The sequence below is a fragment of the Strix aluco genome, chromosome W (assembly GCF_031877795.1).
Source record: "Strix aluco isolate bStrAlu1 chromosome W, bStrAlu1.hap1, whole genome shotgun sequence".
In the NCBI taxonomy this organism is placed as follows: Eukaryota; Metazoa; Chordata; class Aves; order Strigiformes; family Strigidae; genus Strix; species Strix aluco.
In genome coordinates, this window is record NC_133970.1 from 26859316 (window position 1) to 26871746 (window position 12431).

Below are 12431 nucleotides of genomic sequence, written 5' to 3' on the forward strand. Positions count from 1 at the left end.
ATATACCACCCCCCACCCCCACCCCAATTATAAAAATTCCAATTTAAAAGAATGATTGTAAAAGTCTGGTACTTAGTTTCATCATAAAAATGATTTTTTGAATAGTATATTTATTTAAATTTGGTATCTCTATGCAAAACGAGTTTTTCATGGTTATTGATATCTTGCTATACACACTGTCTATGTGAGTGCACGTAAAGAAAATTTCACGTTAATGTGTGCTGGTGGCTAAGTAGACTCAAAATGCTTCCCTCAAAGACAGCATTAAATCTGACCATCTCAGGAAGAGATGTGTAACTGAGGCTCAGGCTACTTATGGTCTTTGTGTACCATATTTTCCAATGTGCAGCATCAAAAACTGCACATTAAAATACACCTGGATAATATACATCGTAGTTACTATGACAGGGCACACGCAGAGAGGAAGGTAGCCACAACCATTTCAATAAACATATATGTTACTCAACACACTTATCAGGTTTGTCCATGTCTTTTTTAGCCTGTGTCCCTCAGATCATTATAAAAACACTAGCCCAAATACTCTATGAGATAACAAAGAAAGGACAGGATCACATAAACTAATGTAAGGTTAAATTCTGCCTCCCCATATTTTCCTTCTGTTCTAAATCAGATACTGGCAGTATTCTTTGTTGCTTTCTCTCTCCAAAGATATTCTGAGGCATTGCTCAATATTTTTAAGTGCTACAGGCCAGACTTTCGGCTCTATCATTTGTCTCAAACAGCCGTGAAATGGCTTAATCCCTGACAGCCTGTGGTGCCAAGGAACCATTACAACACTCAGCAATTGCTGGGACATATAGCATTTCTTTTCATGTAGTTCTCCCTGTATGTATGTGCTTCAGGGACCCAAAGAGGGTGAGATGATCCCCAAACTGCCATTCTTTCTTCCCAATAACCTTCTATGCAGGTGATAGTGTCAAGAAGTGAAAACCAAGCACTCCAAGGGAAAAAAAAAGGATGTTCCTAGATATCCAGATTTCTTCCCCAGTGCTACAGAGTAGAAGAAACTCCCAAGAAAAGCATTATTAAAAAGATATCTCATGAGGCAATCTCCTACTTTAATTTATTTTAGACTCTTGATGGAACAATCACACTTGAGCTTCCTCAGATTTTTAAACAATGGTGAGATATTTACTTATATGAATTTTTATGAGCCTTTGAACCAAATCAGAGGTCCAGAAGTAGAAGCCCACCACTTGGGGTTACCATATTAATTCGAGATACTCAGTAGACCCATCAGTAAGTGACTGAATTAAAGTTACTGAATAAGGAGTTCTTTCAAAGTCAGTGTCCACTAAAGGTATTTCTTCATTTAAATAATATTCTTCATTTAACACTTATTCTATTATATAATATATTCAGACCCCACTCCCTCCAGCAGGGTAAAACACAATGAGAATAAGCTCCTTAAGTTACAACATTTAGAAAACTTCCATCCAGCACCAGCAGTTCCCAAAAGCTCCTGTGACTGGGGCTGACAGTCAAAAACATTCTCCAAGCAGATGCAGAAGGAACATGACTTAGTAAAGCTCTGAATATAGCATAAGTGGAGGAAGATTAATACAGAAAGAACAGTTTAGGTAGGAGTCCTGTTCCTTTCCTTTGCACAAACACGCAAAAGGGGAAAATGGGGCCAGTGCACTAAAGAAATATTTTTATTGTTTTATACTATGTATTGTTCTGTTATTTAAAAAGTAAAGAATAAAAAAGAAAAGGAAATGTATGTTATTATGTAACAGATATGTTTACTAGCAAATACACTGGGTGACCCAGAGCAATCCAGAGTAGCTGCTCCATACAATTGATAGAGATGGAATGAAAACCATACATAGTTTTAAAACCATACTGTTGTTCCCAGGAACCTAAGGACAGAGCAGGTTATTTGCCTGTAGCAAATCTTTACAAAACATTCCACTGGCTAAGCTAACTTAAATACAACTTGTTTAGAACCCGACTTCCATCTGCTGACACTCCACACTACCCCCTACTTCTACTGGCCCACTCTCACTGCTGAGAGTGTAGCTGGATGTTAGCTATGCCAGCTTTATTACACCTGAAAGGGAAAGTGGCAAAGAAATATCGAATGGATTGCTTAGGTACCCCTTGCACCTTCACAAATGCGAACAACAAATGACCACATTGAAAAAATTACTATACTAATAAAATATTTCCAAAACAAAACCATCTCTTTAAAAACCTTTTCTGGCCTTGTAGGTGGTCTGCTATAACTAGTGCACTAATCTTAGCAGTACTGGGATAGAAACATTAGTCAGATTCCAGAGTTAGGGATGAATTTAGTTTTGCACTGAAGCAGCAATTCCAAGACTGTGTATGAGGAACATAGCACATCTTCCCACAAAATATCAGTACTTTTATACAGAACTAATTTTAGAATGCATCTTGTAAGAAACCTAGTGCTTTCTGTCATATTTTTCCCCATTTCAAGTATCCCAGAAATATAGTAACTCTACAATATTCTACAATATTCTTGTGGAAGCAAAATTCACTAAAGAGAACTATCTACATTTCAGTGTTTTTATGTTGTTAATTTTAAATGATCATTTTACAGTTCTTGATTTAGGATTTGTTTTTCTTCATTCATCACAAAAATTAATTTGTTCTACAGATCACTGCATGAGGAACTGCCATTTCCCAGCACAGCTGCCATCAGCCACTGTTCCCAATGTGAGAGAAGCCTTACTCCATTCAGGGAAGATCAGCTTCATTACTACTGGGAAAACTAGAACCAATTAAAAAAGGATATATTCACTGAAGAAATTGACAATATTTTTGCAAGGGAATAGGGGAAACAGAAGTTAAAGGAAGAAATACTGAATCTGAAGCTAGATAAAATGAGCTAATTTATTCATTCTGCCAAAGGAGTACACCTGTGACTCTAGACTTAAGAACGTTATTTTTTAGGAAAGATAAACCCGATGTCCTGACAAACTTCTAACAGCCTCACTAAAAAATGCTCGGAACAAGGGTGCATTTGAATGGACAATGCTAAGTATTGCTGACAATTCAGCGGCCTGACCATTAGATACAACCTCCTCCTATGTCCTAAGGGAGGCTGTTGGAAACAAGCATCTTCTACATTTATTTTCAACACAAAAGGCCTCAGATCCTTACAGTTGCCGTTCATTAGATGCTTGACCAATGTTAAAGGATTTTCTATCCTTCCTTCTGTGTCTTATGCATTACAGTGCTGCTTTTCAGAGACAGTGGGCACCTGTAACTTTTCCTGGGTCGACATGTTCTGCAGATATAATCTATTAAAAAATGTACTGAATGGAACTAAAACTAAATATTTATCAAGTAAATACTCCTAAAGTGATAATTTAACAGATATGATGTCTCTAGATTTAATCAGCATAGATATAATCAGCATGCTTTTCTGTTGTATGGAACATGTATTAAGCTTCACTGGTACAAGGTAATTTTCAAGCCTATACATGAAGCTACTGTATCCTGGAACAAAACTGGCACATGATGAGATTTGTTGTCACCTGATCCAAGGCCTATTAAAACAAACAGAAAAATTTCAGTAATTTTCAACAGGTTTTAGATCAGAATAAAATTATGACTCGAAGTTTATTTATAGATTTTCACCTGTTATTCAACAGACTTGCTTTCTGTGCTCTTAATCTTCATTTGTTTTTGCAGCAGCAGTCTTAGCTGATGATTCAGCGTACTTAAGCAAAGGCAAGCTAGACTTTTGTTTCTTTTGGCATGGAGTCAACAGAAGAAGAAAGACAGTGAGATAAACACGTACCACCACAGTGAAGGCAAACGGATTACATAGATATAAACAATTTTGCCTGCAGAATACCGATTAGTGCTTGTGATGGGAAACTGTAAGGGAGTTTAACTTCATATTTCTTAGGGAATGCAGGATTTTTTCTGAAGAACTTTCCAATAAGATAATTAAAGCCCCATAAGCAGTGTTTATTAGAAGCATGCATTATGGAATGTATTTGCACAATAAATAAGTCAAGAAATGTATTTATTAACATCCACTTATGTTTCTTAGTACTGCCTGTTCCATTTCTTCAGGTTTTCAGGAGACAGGGGAAAGGAGAAAAGACTCTTGAGTCTTTGGCAAGATATTCGGGCTCACATCTGTGAAAATTTTCTATAATGTTAATGAAGACTGAAAATGTTTCATTCCAAATCCATCAGTATCACATGATTTTCCTACCACTTCAGAACAATCTAGGGACTGAGGGTGCTTTCTCCCTGGAGACCTGGAAAGTGACGGACTGAATTCTAAAAATGAACTCTGCTGCGACAACAATGGCTTAACCTTAACTTTGAAGTTTGCATGACTTTCCATAGGAGTGCTACTTGAGCATGAACTGACAGTCCAATTTATAAGTGTTTAGGCATCTCAATTCACATACAAAAAAAATGAAGATTTCTATTCATTTCTGCCAAATATCAACAATTTTCATTTTTCTGTATGAGTGAGAGCATCTGTATCAAGGGAGGAGGGAGAAGAGGTTCAGATTCAGTCCAGAAGAACACAGGTTACCATTATTCAAGAAAGGCAATAGAAGGGCAACGTTTATTTACAGAAGGGATACCCTAAGTAGTCCAGCACCAAAGCAAAAGTATCCCAGTGGACGTAGTCCTCCCACCCTGTGACAGCCATCTTTCAAGAAATACCAGGCTGTGACAGAATACCCAAGAAAGGGGATTAAAGGCATCTTATTAGCAACCTTAGAGAATTTTGGTTTTAATCCTTTGTTTTGAGTAATATGAGGAAGTGCCAGTAAAACTTCAGGAACTGTGCATTTTAAAAGCATTTCTATCTACAGGGGTACAAGAGAGAGACAGAGAGGTCTACTTTCTCAGTAAAAGTAGAAAATGAAAAAAAAAAAAAAAAGCAGCTTTACCATGTGAACTGATATCAAAAAGTTTCTTAACTTCCACCTGGTTATTAATCTAACAGCAAATTGCATTAGGGAAATGTGGAATGGAACAATAAGTTGTCTAGAAACAACAATTTTAATCATGTTGTATGCTGCTATTTTAATTAGGTAAAATATCATGGAGTAACAAACTGTTTATGCATGAAGTGGGCAATTTATACATTGTAAATTATGATGTAAATTGGATGGTGCGATCTTCTTAGCTCTTCCCTCCTCCACCTCTTTGAAAGTGCATTTCACAACTGAAACAGTAGTCAGAAAAATACCTGTTCTAGGCTGGGATAACAATGAGTTACATTTTTCCTACCAGTCTTCCAAACTGAATCAACAACCACACGAGCTTAGAGAGCGAGTAATGAATATTTTGTAATCTCCCAAGTGTGATGTTTTTAACAACGTTACAAGCATGACAACAATGAACCAAAAGGAGAATACACAGATTTGGGGTTGTCACCATACTTGGCTCCAGCATCATTACCGTTGTTCATCTGGCTTTTTTTCCTGGGAGAGGGAGGGAGGTGAAGGAAGCATTGTTTGTGTTTTTATCCTCTTTTCTTGAAATGATGATGTAGGCTAAGAATCATCATTTAAAACTACTTGTATTAAAGATACAATTTGATTGTTATTATAGTCTTAACATTAAGTCACATTTAATAAATATAATAGCTCCTGAATAACAGGTTAACTAATACACTAACTAATAATAATAATACGTAATAATAATGCTAATTGTATTTATTATTATACTAACATTAATAGCTAATAATGCAGAATAACTAATACACTGCAATCACTGAAAACCTATTTGAAGAAAGCATTTTAACACTTCCAATATTTCACAAAACTGCACAGCAGCCAAACAGTTATTTTTGTCTAAATACTGCAGCTATGCCATTCTGGAGACTTTGGTCTGTCAAATGCAGAGCTGTTTCATAGAATATAAAAATGAATCTGTTTTGCTAATAGGTTTAGAATGCAAGGCTAAAAATATGTCCAAAATTATGCATGTGCCATCAGGCAGCAGGAGAACTCACCTGGCTGTGCTGCGGGAGGGAAGCTGGGGAGGCTGGCAGCTGCCGTCCCCGCAGCACAGGTTGCTCTGAGCCAGGCCCAGCCCAGCCAAGGGCGCCCCGGATAATGTGCAACGTGCGGAGCTGTCTGCGGTGCTGAAAAGGAGGCGGAGGACGCACACCCCACCCCCCTTACATACTGAAGGTGCTCCTGTTCCTCTACTGCTTATAAACTAAAAAAGAAAAAAGAAGAAAACAAAAAAGGGGTAAAAAAAAAGCCCATTTATCTCACATCCATATCATATTCTTGTGAAGAATCCCTATAAGTCTTCTTAAATCTCCCTTCCAACTCCCTTAAAATAGGATGTTCAGCAGGTCTGGGACAAGCAAACTCACAGTTTGGTTTAACTGACAAGCTGACTGTTTTCAAAACAGAACACATAGGCAAGGTCATTTAAATGGACAGACTACAGTCACCTGCTATGCCGTTAGGCACTACCATAGAGTTGCTTGCAGCATGGCTGTTCAGACTTCCTACCAAAAAATCAAGGGCACAGACTACTAAAAAAAAAAAAAAAAAAAAAAAAGCAGCAGCTGATTTTGGTTAGCAGACATTTTATGTCACCAGGTGCTTCTAAATATTAAATCTGCAAGCACTACTAATTGTTAAACTTTCATCTTATTTCCCAACACATTTTAGTTCATGTTTTGCAGGAAAATCTACTTTTCTTTCAGGTAGGTTTGCTTCTATCAGACTATGAAACATACCACACTGCAAGCAAAATACATTGCCATTCTGTTCTGTACAACAAAATTTATTGTCTTGATGAATTCCTGCAAATTTATGCTATACTTACTGATAAAGTCTAAGTACCTTTCAGAGAAGAATAAGAAAGGAATGATCAAATTTGAACAAGATCAGCAAACAGCTGGTGCTCCAGGTCACAATCAACCATCTATGGGCATGATTCTACAGACCTGATTCAAGAAATAATCCACTGCACATAGCAGGATATTTGCCTGCATTGAAGGCAGTTTTAAGGATTATTTTAAAATCGTTACATTATTGGGCTTACGCAGTACTTTCTTTCACTTGGAGTAGTACATTTCTAAGCTAAAGGATTTTAAAGATACTTCTTGTTTTCAGATTTAAGGTGTAACATCCGTTTAGCACCATAGATGGATGTAAATATTTCTCTGTGTGTTTTTCATCTTATTTTTTAAAAAGTCAAGTGTGTGTATATAAACATATTGTGCCTCAACTAAAAATCTATCAGATATCTAACAGCTAAGGGTGGTACAATGGCCTTTCCTTCCAATAGTGTCCTTGAAAACAAAACTTCCCTTTCATTTTCAAGATGGATGACAGAGCCCCTTGGAGCTGCAGCTTACTCCAGGCTCTGACATGAGTGCTGCAGCCTACAGTGTCTCTCAGACAAAAACATAAGAGTATTACTGTTTTACAAACAGGTATCCTTGTATTCTATACTGTCAGGCAGTGTTGAAAACTACATTAACCTTGATTAAGTCACATGATTGCACAGCTCCTTCCATGTAGTCTCATACATGAAGGAGTTCTTTAAAATGAGCAATTAAAAAAAAAATCAGAAATACAACTGAAGTTTTCTAAACGATTGATTTTTTTTTTTGATCCATAACAAATCTCTGAAAGAATGAAAATGTGTATCTAATTAGCTGGGGAAAATAAAATGCAAATATTGGAGTAACTACCTACTGTAATCTTGTGCATACAGAAAGCTATGACTGGTTATCTTGTGTATTGGTTTCTATTTAAAGTTTCTTGAAAATACATAGAATAATTCAAATACTTACAGAGCTTGGTTTTTTCAGTTTTGTTCTTAGTGCCTCAAGCACCACTTATAGAAAGGTACGCTGGAGAACAAGGCTCCCACATTGCAGCAGCTACATTTAATTATTTTTATACAAATAAAGAAATCTCTTCATCAGTAATCCAGCAGTTTATAGTGATACTCTGTCACCAGACACTTGGTTATTGAGTACAATAATGTTAAACAGCTGCCCATCTTTGATATTAATGCAAAGAAACTGGGTTCTGAGACAGAAATAGTGTTTTTCATATGTAAGGGCTGCGAGACAGGATCCCACTTGGCAAAGAGTCTTCAGTAACACAATATTTCTCTAACAGTAGTCTAAGTAGGAGACTATGGTGCCCTTTCATATTAGAACTACAGCATAGAAGAAGGGTACTATACAATTCTTAATTTCTCTTTTTTGTTAATTGGTACTGCTGAAAAAGACCTTCTTGCCCTTGAAAACTGTCATTTCTGCCTGTAGCCCAAGGTATCTCTAATTAGACATAGCAAAAGCACCAATGTATCTACAAATAAGGTATTTTTAACTTCAAAACTTTGAAAACTCTCTCTTATATGTTTCAATTTAACTGAAATGACAAATTGTAATTTCTTGATCAAAAACAAAAATGACAACTGAAATTAGAACTAAGTACCTGGGACAGGACATGGGACAGTATTTTTAGACTTACTCTATAGCTTTGATCATTAAATTCCCCCTACTTTTAGCCCTACTTGTCTTGAGAGCTTTCCTCTGTCACATTTCCTAGTGGCTGTAATTTCTATGGCATTAAATAAAACAAATCCAACATAAGGTTTTCCCCTCTTTTTAAATATTCTTCTAGTATATGCTAGTATCTGAAACAGCACAGTGAAGATTACATACCTAGAAGTTACTGATGCCTCTTTCCTAATAATTAGCCCTGCTATCCAGAGAAAATGCACAGTATGACATTTAGTCACTGGGAAATAAAAGACTGTTGCCCTACATCTGCTACAGAAAACAGCAGGTATGTCATAGAGAAAGTGTGCTATAACCTCAGTATTAAGTGATCCTACTAGCATAATCGCAGGTAACAGTCCCTAACAGGCAATGCTTCCTAGCACGAATGTGTCCATGTAGCCTATCTTATTTCTCTCCAGGGATGAAATACATTCACTGAATTTCGGGAAGCACTAAGTGATTATTTTTGTTTTCTGAATCAGTGGGAAGTGCAAAGTACTTGCCACAATAAAGCCTTTAGAAAAACTGACTCTGCAACCACAGATATGTAAACACTCAGCAATTCATACAGTGAAACATTACCTGAATTTCCCTTGCATGGTATACAATAATGAGCCCAAGCAGGATAATCGTGGAGAGGCTAATAAGGCATTTTAGAGCGAGGGAATACAGAGACTCCTGCAACAGAAAAACACCACTGTCCGTCAGACACCCACACGCATGGGACCGTTCCCGCCCCGCCGGGCTCCCCAGCCCCACTGCGAGCAGCGGAGCCCGGACTGGGAGGGGAAGGGAGGGTCGCCTCGCCTTACGGTGTCGGGGCCGGGAGGTGCCTCACGGCGGGGCCGGGGGAGGGGGACACCTCGCCTCACGGTTGCGGAACCGCGGGGGGAAGCATCTCGTCTCAGGGCGGAGGAGCAGTGGGCCCCACACAGCGGTGCCGGGGGTCAGGGCACCTCTCCTCAGGGCGAGGGACGCCTCACGGCAGGGCCGGGCGAGGGCCGGACAGTCCCGCCGCGCTGGGCTCTAAAAGAAACGAAGAGATGCCGGGGCCGGGCGGCAGCCTCCTTTCTGCCAGGACAGAGGCGCGGGGCGGCTAGACCGCACGGATTTGAATGGCTGTCAGGAGAGTGCAGCTGGCTGCGGAGCCGCCTTCCCACGAGCCGGCCTCGCCTGCGGGCCGGGGCGGGCACGGAGCCCGCGGCAGGGGCACGGGACGGGACGGGGACGGGGGGGAGGCGTGGGTCGGGTTGCGTCGACAGAGCCGAGAGCGAGAGGAAGGCGGTCCGACGGCGTGGCAGGTACCTTGGTGTAGGCGCCCCAGGACAGCTCTGTCTCGATCACCATGACTACGATGCCGAACATGCCGAAGATGAGCGCGTAGTCGCTGAGGCGCTTGCGCTTCTCGAAGAGCGCCCGGCGGTGCCCCAGCTTGTAGCCGATGTTCTGGTTCTTCTTCTTGCTGGGCTTGCCCCCGCCGTTGTTCGTGCCGCCAGAGCCGTAGAGCGCCAGGTTGTTGGCGTTGTTATGCTCGGGCTTGGAGACCACGATCTCCGGGGCACCGGCTATAGGGCTGGCGGGCGACGGCTGGAGCGGCTGAGACTCAGAGTCAAGCTCGTGCAGGTTCCTGCGGGACGAGCTCAGGTTGCTGAGCGGCCGCATGATGCCGCCGTTGTACCTGCAGCTGCTCATGGCTATTTCGGCGAAGGGATTGCTCTCCCGGCGCTGCTGGTAGTGGTGATGGTGGGTGCTGCCGCTGCTGACACTGCTGCTGGGACTGGCTGCTTGCTGCTGCTGCAGGTTGGGGTACTGGGGGTACTGAGGGGGCTGCCTGGACGCGCCGGCATGGCTGGAGGGGGTGAGCTTGCTGACGTTCAACTGGCTGCCTTGCCGGGAAGAGGCGGAAATGGAGAGCGGCGAGGAGTGAGTCCTGAAGTCGCCCGAGAGGGGCGAAGAAGTGCGGAGCAGCGAGGGCAGGTTATCCCCCGCGGCTGCCGCAGTGGCCCCATAGTAGGTGCAGTTGTTGCACTGGAGGCATGGGCTCTGCTGCTGCTGCTGCTGGAGAAGACTCTGCTTGTCCTGGCCGTGCTGCTGCTGCTCGGAGCAGAAGCCCGGCTGGAACTGCAATGGTGTTTCCATGTCAGAGGGGTTAAAGCCGCAGGAGGACCAGGTGGTGGTGGTGCACCCTGCGCAATGCGTTATGGTCGGCAGGGGAGAGTCCTGCTACCGCCACGAAGGGCCCATCCCGGCTCCCGTAGAATCCAGCCGCTGCGTGCGATTGGTCGGGCGGACCAAAACAGGGAGCATCTCGTCGGGGGAGACCGGCTGCGGCGTGAGGCGGAGGAGAGACTCCCGTCCGCCCTGCCCCCTCCCGCGCGGGGATCCCGTCTCCCACCACTCCCCCAGGTAAGGGTTACTCTCGACCCCCGCCCCGCCGCCGGGGTGCCCCACGCCACAGAAACCCGGGGGGTCCCGAGGTGGGCGGGGAGAGCGCTCGCTGAGCTCGCTTCCGGGATCGCCCTCTGCGAGGAAAGGGCCGCCGCGGCGAGGCTTCCCGACCCCGCTGACGCCGCACACATCTGCGCCGTCTCCAGAACATGGGCACTGCGCTGCGCTCCGGAGCTGTCCAGCGACGCCCCGCCGCTTCCCGGAGATGTGCAAAACAGCAGCGCCCTCGCTCCGAGGCCCTCGCCGTGGCGCTGGGGAGGAGGAGGCTCTCGGGGCCTGGCGCGGCCGACGCCCAGCACAGAGAGGAGCTGGGTCGGGCTGCGGCCTCAGGCCATGCCCACAGGCCATCAGAGAGGTCACAGGAGACCTCTCCTCTCCCGAAACTCGGGAGAGCCCAGGGCCCACGACAGGAGTCCCAGAGTGGCAGCAAGAGCTAACTGCTCAGGGGCCATCCTTTGGTTGCATATAGTAATTTCTGATATTTTTCAGACCTATAATAAAGGGGAGGATTTCTTTTGGCCACTCTTTTTCTGAACTAAAAAAGGAAGAAACTATTGTGAGAAACTGTGGACTAAGGTATTGTTTATTAAGATTTATGTTAAGCTCAATGTAAAATTAGACGACAGAAACCACTCATGCAAACAACCACTGGACGCCGCCTGTGTGAGATAAGATAACTGTAATCGCTCACACAAACTGAACCAGATACTGCTCATGCAAGATAACCACCAGATTTCCAGGAAGCGACAAGAAACAGGACAAGACAGCCCATATAAGGATATATGAGTGAAAGATCAACTATGAGACAAAGAGGGAAGACTTCTTACTTCAGCCTCAACAAATACCAGGAGGCAGGAAACGACCCCCCTAACAACAACTGAAGCACGCGCGGAGTACCTCCACTACCTCATGAGCACGGAAGTAAAGATGTATAAAAAGGGGACTATTTGAACTACTCAGCACGGCAGTTGGCGGAGCGCAGACTCCCCTGCCGTCCAGCGCTGTCTTTGCTCATATTCTACTTGCTATAATTAATAAAGAGTGAATTATAGTCCATTGTGGTCTCAATTTATAACAATTCCTGGTGCCGTGACTCGGATAAGGAACGGTGGGCTTCTGTCCTCCGGGGAGGCGCCCCGCGGCAATCCGCGGCCCCGCGACTGACAGCCTACCTCAACCTTACCGACGAACCTAAATTCTAGAATAGTGAGCAAAGGAGAAAACCGGTAAAATCCCATAAAAATTCTGTGCACGGGAGTCCGGACGAAGACGCAGGACGCGTAAGTATATTGCGAATTTGCTCGCAGGTTTGCCGTTCGGGCGGGACTGGGTTTCCTGGAATATAACGAATGAGAGGTTCGATATACTGAACCAAGCGAGTGTGGACTCTTAAGTACTGCGTTTCCCATCTCCCGCGAGGGATTGGGCCAGGAACAAGGGGAGTGAGTGAGTGTATGTTTGT

At 43.2% G+C, this 12431-nt stretch overlaps 1 pseudogene; it reads right to left on the bottom strand.

Moving 5' to 3' along the window:
• Positions 1 to 10937, bottom strand: part of LOC141917716 (small conductance calcium-activated potassium channel protein 2-like) — a 159213-nt pseudogene extending 148276 nt beyond the window's left edge.
• Between the last annotated feature and the right edge of the window lie 1494 nt (positions 10938 to 12431).